The sequence below is a fragment of the Apus apus genome, chromosome 9 (genome assembly GCF_020740795.1).
Source record: "Apus apus isolate bApuApu2 chromosome 9, bApuApu2.pri.cur, whole genome shotgun sequence".
NCBI lineage: Eukaryota > Metazoa > Chordata > Aves > Apodiformes > Apodidae > Apus > Apus apus.
In genome coordinates, this window is record NC_067290.1 from 2,307,892 (window position 1) to 2,317,500 (window position 9,609).

Sequence of the window (9,609 nt, forward strand, 5' to 3'; positions counted from 1 at the left end):
ATCTTAGAGCTTTCCTCAGAGAATTCTCAACTTCCTACAAAAACAAGCAACAAAAAGCTACCAGGAAAAGTAACCAGAAGATTTTTAATCACTCGAGTCTATTTCCTACCCCTAGGAGTGGGTAGGATTTTCCACTTGTTTAAATTAAATACTCAAATGGATTACGTGGCCTGTATTAAACTAAATCAATCTATGATTTCTTATATTTTATTAACTGTACTTTGCCAAATATGAGAATAGATCCTATTTCTTACCCATACCCAAAGGTTTCCTAGGATTGCTACAGAAATGGACATGATTCTGGAATAGGCCTGTTCTACCTCCTGGCCACTTAGATGCAAGATTTCATTGTGTTTTTTAAATGTATGAACGAGCTGCCATCTCTCACTCCTTTGGATAAATGGAAGCTTTTTAAAACCCATGTAAATATAAAATACTGGCTAACACATGTGCACAGTAACTCAGCATCCTTCACTTGAGTTGACTGTAGTAACTGATCTCCACCAGATACCAGAAGAATTGGGATATATTGTAATATCAGATTTCACCACTTTGGAAATTGCAAGGAGAAGGTGCCACAGTGGTGGCAGTGCATGATGCTAAAGCTCTGCACAGATGATGTTTAAATACACCAGACTGCTCTAAGGGGTGTTCAGATGAAAATTAATTGCACTAATGCTTGGAATGTATCATTACATAGTTATGCATTTAAAAGCAATGGCCCACCTTGGAAAGCACCTGGAAGCAAAGCAGAGTGCCAGGTGCATCTGGAAGAGAGAATTTTTCTTTCTTACAGTCAGTTTACCAACAGGAAATTCACTAAATTTAGTAAATCCTGTGCTCAGCTACTGACATATAAGGATTATGTTATCCTTTTATGTTCCAAGGTTGTGTATGGTTTGCTTTTGGTTTTTTTCATTCTGTGGCTTGTTGTTGGTTTGTGTGTGTGTGTGTTTTTTTTTTTATTCCCCATCTCAAAATTCTATGTTAAATCTTGACTTCCTGCATCTCTGATAGGCAGGGAAGTGCAACTGTAGGTGTTAAAATGTGAAGTCTAGTGATTATACAGAAAGCTATAAAAGCAAATAATCTCAGTAATGGGCTTTACTGTGATAGTGCTGAAAATCTGAGCTTAGACCTTGATTTCAATGGAAATATCCTGATGTCTCCCACATATAAACAAAGCAGGTGTGAAATGCTAATTTAAAATACATTTAATTTATCTTATATATAAGGCATCCCATCTTTCAAATATTCTGGCAACTTCTACAAATATGCAGTATTTAACTGGAACAAAACTGTGTTTGTAATCACCAGTACCTATTTTAAAATGAGCTTAGCTGACTGTGTGTTATCAAATAGTCAATGAAGCCCAGGGAAAGAAAAGGCAAATAATTTTGCTTGCATTCTTGTCAGCTAAGAGCATGATCCTACTTGAAATCTTGATAAATTAAAATCCATTACTTGAGGAAATAACTTTGTTGCTTTGTGCAGAATGTTTCGCCCAAATACGTAGCTAAAATAGCTAATTTTTGAATCTGGGATCCTGAAAGCTTCAAAAAGTCAGAGAATTGACCCAGAGCGTTGGGTCAAGTATGTGAGACTGGTGTAAAGCATCTGAAGGCTGCATGACCAGTGCAAGCCTCTCTGGTCAGACTGCTTCTTTTTCTCTGTGTGGCCTTCACAAGAGAAAGAAAAAAATCCACCTTAGTTTATTTTCAGAGACTGTCTTAAAAGAGGTGTATCTGTCAAGTGTGGCTTGGGGAGATGTCTGGGCAATTGATCCTCCTCAGATAGCACTAATGCTTCTGAGTTTCACCTTGCTTGCCTCAGGAAAGATTTAACTGTAATTACAGAACCACCATGGAGCACCACTGACCCCATAATCCTGCAAGCATTACTCTCTTTAGAATCCAGGTAACAGCATGGCATCTGTAAAATAATTCAAATGCTGCTATGTTGAAGCCAGCAAACCCCAGGTTGGAATGATAAGTGAAAATATATTATATATTGGCAACATGAATTTGCTGTTCCTTTCCCTCCATACAATGTCATGTATGTAAGGGGAAAAAAATACCCTTTTTCTCATTTCCTCTCTGAAAGCTAGTGTGAGAACACAGAATCAGGTTGCTCTAACTCACAAAGATGTTAGCAATGCTTACTTTCTGAAAAACAGGGCTTTACTCTCCAAAAGACTTGGCTTTTTTAATTATTTACTTGCCTTTACTATCAAATAAAACTGATGTCTCAGCAATAATAATCTTTTTAGCAGTTACTTAAGTGCTGATGTCACTGTTTGGGTGACATGCAGAAGAAAGGCTTGCATAATTTGTTGCTAACAGAAAGCTTCTGTCTCCACCAGAGAGAAGTTTGAAGCTAAGGAATGTCTGAAGCCACTGATCTGAATCCATCTGAGTATTCGATACACATCTTGGAAGTATTAAAAATACCCAGGTACAACCAGACGTGTTGATACTCATTTCTCTGCAACTGCTGAAAGGTTTAACAAGTGTACTAATGCAGCATGCTGGAGCTTTGCAGTGAGGCACAGCAACAGACTCGTATGTTTGCATTCCTTCGACCTGATGTCTTGCTAATTACTGTTCAAGTAATTTAGTTGTTTTGCTCATAGCATTGTTTTGGGTTTTTAAGATCTTGCAAAGAAGAAATTGAAGTCCTTACAAAAAATAAGACCAAAATGAACATCCCCTTGCATTAGAAGCTTTAAAGAGGATTGAATTGCCTTTTCCATTGGAGGGAAAGCATCTCCCCATTTATATCACCAGTGCTACCACCACTGGCCAGCCTGAGAAAAATGAAGTTGTAACAACAACAAAGCCTCAACAAATGACACCAAACACCTGACAAAAACATCCCCAGCCTTCCTAATAAAGAGACTAAATTAGCCATACACACATGCAGCTTCTTTTTTAACTAGCAGAGCTGCACTAGTGTATCACCTCACAGAGCTGCACGTGGTGAGATCTGCTGCTGCATTCCTCTGCTGGCAAGAACAATGAGCAACACTGATCCCTGTCACAGGGACGTGGGCCACCAGCAGAGACTGGGATTTTCACCTTAGCCCAGCTCTGAAACACCAGGTACCAGCAGGCCTCATACAGGTCTGCCACCAACTTACACAGATACCAAGCTTCATCAGCTCAACAATCACCTCTCGGTGTTGTCACGTTTCCATTACTACACTGTTTCTGAAGCTGTGTGCTTGCAACAAGATTTTTAATTGCCATCCCCTTTCTAAGCACTATTTGCTACACATGATACTGAGGTACAAAGTATCAAAGGCTAGCTAAAAGGTGGGTATATTTGCCAAAGGGAATGTATGCCTTTGATCACCTATCTTTGTTTATCTGAATGCTTGAGATGAACTTGAAAGACAACGGATAAATAGGCTTGTGCTGAAAGCCAAATACTTCTCTTTTTTTAAAAAAACTTATTTATTTTACCTTGCATAGCTTTTTTTATAACAGAATCCAGGACATGAGAGCTTAATTTCTCTCTGCACATGAATGTATCCACATGGCTAAAATGGACTTTTGTCTTCTTGTAGATACACTGAACCTTTGAATGGTGCCAGGAATTTATAACCTTCTACCTATATTCTAATTACCCTGGCTTTATCTGGGAAGAGCAGTGCAGGAGAGCAGCTTGGACAGATCCACTGGCTAGACTGCTTTGGGTTCCCTTGTCTTGTAGGATCTGCCTTTGATGGAAGCAGAATCTGATGTCAAAAGGAACATCAGCCCGTGCTTCTGTACACATGACAGCCAGAATAGGTCCCTCATCCAAATTATAAATGTTTGGCATTTTGATGAAGAATTACAACAACTAGGATTCATTAAAAGATAAAGAGAAGTTTGTCATATTTTCCTTTTGCTATCATCCCTCCTTATATTCTGAACGTGCACACACACACATCTTCCTATTTCACCCTGTGGCTACTGGTTGGATGCTCCCAATTCTGCATAGAAAAAGGAAAACTCACCATCACCCTCCTGTACATTATCACAAAAACTTCCAGAGCTACAAAGTATTGAATGCAGGCCAGTTACCACACACTAGAAATTGCCCATGCACAGGGGAAATCACTCATATCTTGAGGTCAAGCCAAATCAGATGATCAGTCTCTTTATGTAGGTCTCTATCAGGTACAGTGAAAAATCCTCGTTATATATTCAGTTTGGGCTTTAAAAATGTTTGTCAGGAAAGAGCTGTTTATGCTTTGTTATTTTTAAACTGTAATACCTAGCTCTGAATAGATTTTTATTGTGGTTAGGCTTTTTTTTTTTTTTTTTTTTCAGAAAGTCAAAATAAACCAATTAAACCAGTTGGGTTAGGTTTCAAAAATAGAATACATGTATAAATCAAAGTGCTGTATTTATTGTCTGTGAAGCAGGAATGACTGTTCAAATAGCAACAAATTAAAGCCTAAATTTTTATTTTTTTTCCCTGCTGCAGCTCCAGTGATGCTTACTCAGACTGAGTGTTCACTGTGCAGACAGCATTCATCAGTTCAGCTTATTCTATAATTACCTGCATGCTTTGAGATTCTGACAGGCTCAGGATCTGGTGGTGTACCCATTGGTTTCGTGTGTTTGGACCTTCCTAAATTTTGTCTGTGAGGAAAGGAAAGTGACTCCTGATCCTTCTGTTGGCAATCTAACTGCTCTCCCCCCAGCTCCAGGGAAAAGGCACAGCTAAGGCTACCTCAGAAAAGATAACTCTACCTGCCAGACACCAGTTAACAGAGATCACTTTGAAACCACGTGGCTTTACTGACTTTTTTCTTTTAATTTATTTTTTTTTCCCCCAGTCAGCTTGTTCTGCATTTGCAAACAAACAGGCAGCCACACTATCTAACAGCACATGAGTCCAGGGGCTGAGTCGTGCAGTAGGGACAATTGTCTGTGAGCAGGACCTGAGCTTTACATCTCAGGTTTCGAGTTTATGACCAGCTTTCTTATGTGTCAACTTCTTCTCACAGTGGAAGAAAATTAAATCTCGGCCAAAAGTGTCCTGCAAATGAGTCCATCTGAAATTCAGGAAAGCAAATGGCTCCTCCTGTCTGGAGAAGAGCCTGAGAGAACTGGCTGGGGTAGTGTTGTGCCTCTGAATTTTCCTAGAAGCAAATAGCATTGCCCTGAAATTGGAGAAGCAGAAATTCTCTGCTGCACTGCATCTAACAAGCCCAGAGACACTGGATATCTCTAATACCATAAATTATAGTACGAGCATATGGAGGAATGAAAACTGTTAAAAGAGATGGTTGGAAATTTTAGGAATGTCTCATGCAAGATTATCAGTGAAGAAAGGGTAATATAACTCTTTTTTTTTTTTTTTTTTCCAGTAAGATATTATTGCTTAGTGTTCATAGAGCTACTCTCTCAGAAGAGCTTACTACCACCAGGCTTAATGAAAATCTGTTTCAATTTTAATCCAAATTCTTCCCTCACAAACTTGCATTGAAAATCTACTGCAGTTGATGTTTTCATCAAGTATTTTTTATTGTTAAGTTTATATAAGGACAGCCCAAGAACCATACAAGTATGAATAGATAGCAGATGGATTATAGTGTTAAGAGACAGAATTGATTCTGGAAGAATGTACAAACCTGTAGAGGATTATAGTCCTTTACATTACAAAGAACTGCATGTGTTTTTTAGAGAAATGTATTTCTCAATGAAAAGCAGTGAAAAAGAAGAAAGGAAAAAAATAGAGGATAACTTCAATTTATATACAGAATGAAATGGCCAGCAAAGAAGGCCCAACTTGCAGAGGCAGCTATGGCACGAGTACTTCCCTGGGGCAGTGCGTGTCACCGGGTGTGTGTGTGTAGAGCTGAAGAAGCTCTGCAGGACAGCTCTTGGTAACTGTCTCCCAGCACTTAAATTGGCTCCACCATGCAGTAAGTAAACTAAAATGAATTTTAAAATAGGCACTGAAGCATGAAGTAACACCAGCGTAATAGGTCTGTATGGCAGAGCACGTGACTTCCCACTGAGATGCAGAATTACTGCAGAAAGTCCTCGGGGGTGGAACCTGCAGCCACACAAACCTCTGTGACCCCATCCCATGGCCTCACTGACCTCCCCTGAGTTCCCAGAGTGCAGTCATTACTCAAATGGGCTGCTTCCAGAATCCAGCCTTTCCAGGGAAGCAATGAAGTCACTACATGCTTCACCTATGACATGATAAGAACTGAAGCTTTTGGAAGGAGGTGTCTTTGTGTCGTGCCTATGAGAATTCAGGTGTTCTTTTCATAAGGAAAAGGAAAAAAACTCCCAAGATTTAGCTGCACTCTTTGGCTGAAGAGATGCTGAACAGACTGGAGGAAGGTCTGCACAGCAGACAGCCCAACAGCAACTGCATTTAGCTGAATATGGATAAAATAAAAAGAAGCCTGTTCAGGATAAAACAACAGAAACAATTACTGTGAACAGACTGTGCCACGGTTTCCACTCCAGCAAAACAAGTTCACTGCTTTGTTAAGAGCTTTATATATAAGATGTCCTACTGTTGTAAAGTAATGTATGCAACTGAAATGCTACAATGCATGAAAAAACCCAAACTATAAGTTACATTCTCACCCCTAATCTTTGATCACTTCAGTGACATGGGGAAATACTAAAATCTTTCAGCTGAACTATAAAATATAAATAGCTTATGCACCATCACAGAAATTCCTTTTTTGGAGCAGTTAGGTGGCTAACTTTTGTTTGAGGTCACTCTCTTCATGGCATCTGTAGGTTGGACTTCTTTTCTGTCTAACTTGACTTAAATCAATGGGGAATAAGAGGCTGATTTACAGCATGTATTGAAATCACATGCAGAAGTACAATGCTTTAGTTTGCCCATAGCAATCCTTGGCTTGAGGACATGAGGGACTAAGATTTGAGATGCAAAATGCCATATTAAAGTGTGTAGATGCATTTCTTCTTGTTCCCAGCCAACTGCATGCTACTTGTTCTTGCTGCTCATTCTTCTGAATGTAGGTATTTTATGTACTAAATATGTAATTGAGGTTATACAATGCCACTTAAAATATTTCATATTTTTTGAGACTTCCCAGGTAATCCCAGTTAAGTAGACTAGGAACAGCTGAATGTTGCACATAGCTGACTGACCCACGATGAATAAATAACAGGTTTAACTGCTACATGCTTCTTCTCAGCAGTCAACAGTAGAACTCTTCTCAAAGATGGTCACTCAGTCTCACCCATCCCATTTTTAACTATGAGGAAACTGAAGTCTGTGAAGCTGAGGTGGCTTTGCCTGTGTGACATGTCCCCTGGATGAAAGGCAGCTCCCAAGGCTACAACCACTGGGCAGATTTGCCTAACATCTCACAATAATAGCTCCTGCCACAGGCCCCCTCTAAGCCCTAGTGGTACTGGTTCTCATTTGGTTTTTAATTGCTTCCTAATCAGTTCCCAGACTGCTTTTTATAGAGGTAGGAAACCCTTCAGCTGGTGAAAATGTAAAATGTGATTGTATGCCTGGACAAGTGAAAGTCTAATACCTGGACACTCCCATGTTAAACACGTTGGAAACACAATCACTAAACACAAACACAAAGCAGAACAACCTCAGGAAGAATGCTGATTAGTTTATTTTGGAAAGTTCATTCAATTTTTGTTTCACTTCTAGGCTGTTAAACAATGTTTGAGTTTCTTTGCTTGGCTTCCTTGTTTGCTTTTCATTTTCTTTCTTGAAATTACTGTATTACTTTGCATGTGCCACATTGTTGATCTCTCTGTGATTTGGCCTCCTTTCCTCCATATCTGTGTTCACTTGTTCCACTACTACAATCCTTGATCCTTCTGCTCTTTTAAAAGAAGTGTAAAAATTTATGAACAGTCTTCTGTCAAAACCACCCCTTCTTGAGGTGGTTATCCCTCTTTTCTGGTCCTTTCAAGATTCTGATGGCAAGTTCTTACTTGTATTTCACATTACACTATTTTAAGCTCCTTTTGCCTATTTTGCCAAAAACTACTACTGGCTACCACATTTCATGGATATGCTTAGACTTAAGCCATGTGAATGTTTATTAGACCCATTGCTTTGAGTTTATTTGTTTCTCCTGGACCACCTCTCACAGATACACAGATGTAGCTCCCATTAAAAGCCATGTAAACTGTGTATGTGCATCATAGGACTCTTTCAGTTTAAATGTGATGCTTCAGAGAAAAGGTATTATGTAAGAATTTGAAAAGAATGGTGCACAAATTTAGCCCTTGGTAGATACCAGCTTGGTCTGGATGTGTTTTTTTTTTTTTTTCCTGGGTTTTTTTTTTGGTAGGTCTAAGCCCGTGGCAAGGGGGAAAAGAAAAAGAAGTGTTTTTTCCTAAGAGAAAGGCTGAAGCCTCCGTGTGGTTTGGCTTGTAAGAGTGCTGCAGAAGTTAAGTCTTTTAGCAATGCCACATAAAGTGAAGGCATTATGACACTGGAATGAGTGGATAGCTTGTAGAGCAGTAAATACTGGGTAGCAGTGTTCTAGGGGTACAGAAAATTCTGTTTCTGGAGCTCCTGCTTGCCATCCCCATTCCAAGTTCCTATTCCTTAGCACTTCTCCCCGGAGGGCACCAGCAGCTGAAGACTTTGTTTTTTTCTCTAACTTGCCTCTTCTAGAAGAGGCAAAACCAGCAGTGCTGGGGTTTTTCTTGCCTTCGCTCTGCCTCTAAGAGGTTAACGTGCCTTCAGCCGAATAGAATAGAATCATAGAATAGAATCATAGAATCCTAGGGGTTGGAAGGGACCTCAAAAGATCAAGCTTCGGTTTCTATCAGAACAAACCTCCTGCAGAGCAATCCCGAGCAAGGCCGGCAGAGCTTTGCCGGCGGCTCTCTTCGGAGAAGCGCCGATTTAATTAACAATTAACGCAGCTCAGACGGCGGCCCCGGGAGAGATGTCTTCCTCAGCCACGGCTCCCTCCTGGGACGCGCTGCTTGGGGATGACAAACCGGCTGGAAACCCGCAACCCCGGGCTGAGAAAGGGCCGGGTTTGGTGGTGCAGCCGGGCGGGCAGCGCAGCCCTTTTCCTCGCTGCCCTCAGGGACAGGAAAACAGCCTGCACGCGAGTTGTCTTCCCTTATTTTTTTAAAAAAAGCTCTCCTCAGGTCCCTTTCCCGGCGCTTCACACCCCACCCCTGAGGGAAACTCCTGCTCCCTCTCCCGAAGCGGGCTCTGCTCTCTGGCCAGGAGGCAGGTGCGGCTGCCCGGGGAGGGGGGGGGAAGCTCCCTCGCTGCCGAGAAAGCCCCTCTTTTTTAAAAAAAATAACCGTCCCCCCTCAAGAAGGAGGCGGCAGGGCCCGCCGGGCTGTGGGGAGCGCTGAGGCGGGTGCCCCGGGGCTCACCCCCCGTGCCCAGGCCGCTCCCCGGGCGGGATGAGGAGCGGGGGCAGCCGCGGCGCCTCAGCCAAATGGCGGCCGGGGAGGAAGGAAGGAGGGAAGAAGAAGGAGAAGAAGGAGAAGGAGGAGGAGGAGGAGGGAGGACGGGCCTCGGCGGCCGCTCGGCGCTCGGCGGGGCAGGCCTGAGGGGCGGGGAAGGGGGAGAGGAGGAGCGGGAAGGAGGGGAGCGCGGGGCGGAGGGAGC

At 41.8% G+C, this 9,609-nt stretch overlaps 1 protein-coding gene across 7 annotated transcripts in view; it reads left to right on the top strand.

The window, feature by feature from the left end:
- RAF1 (Raf-1 proto-oncogene, serine/threonine kinase) overlaps positions 1–9,609 on the top strand; it is an 80,275-nt gene that overhangs the window by 26,216 nt on the left and 44,450 nt on the right. For 6 of the 7 annotated variants that reach the window (XM_051627098.1, XM_051627094.1, XM_051627092.1 and 3 more), the window contains exon 2: positions 2,363–2,454. The exons of the other annotated variant lie outside the window; for it this stretch is intronic. The gene's annotated coding sequence lies outside the window, so the exon portion shown is untranslated. The remainder of the gene's footprint in view (positions 1–2,362; positions 2,455–9,609) is intronic. 7 annotated transcript variants of the gene reach the window in all.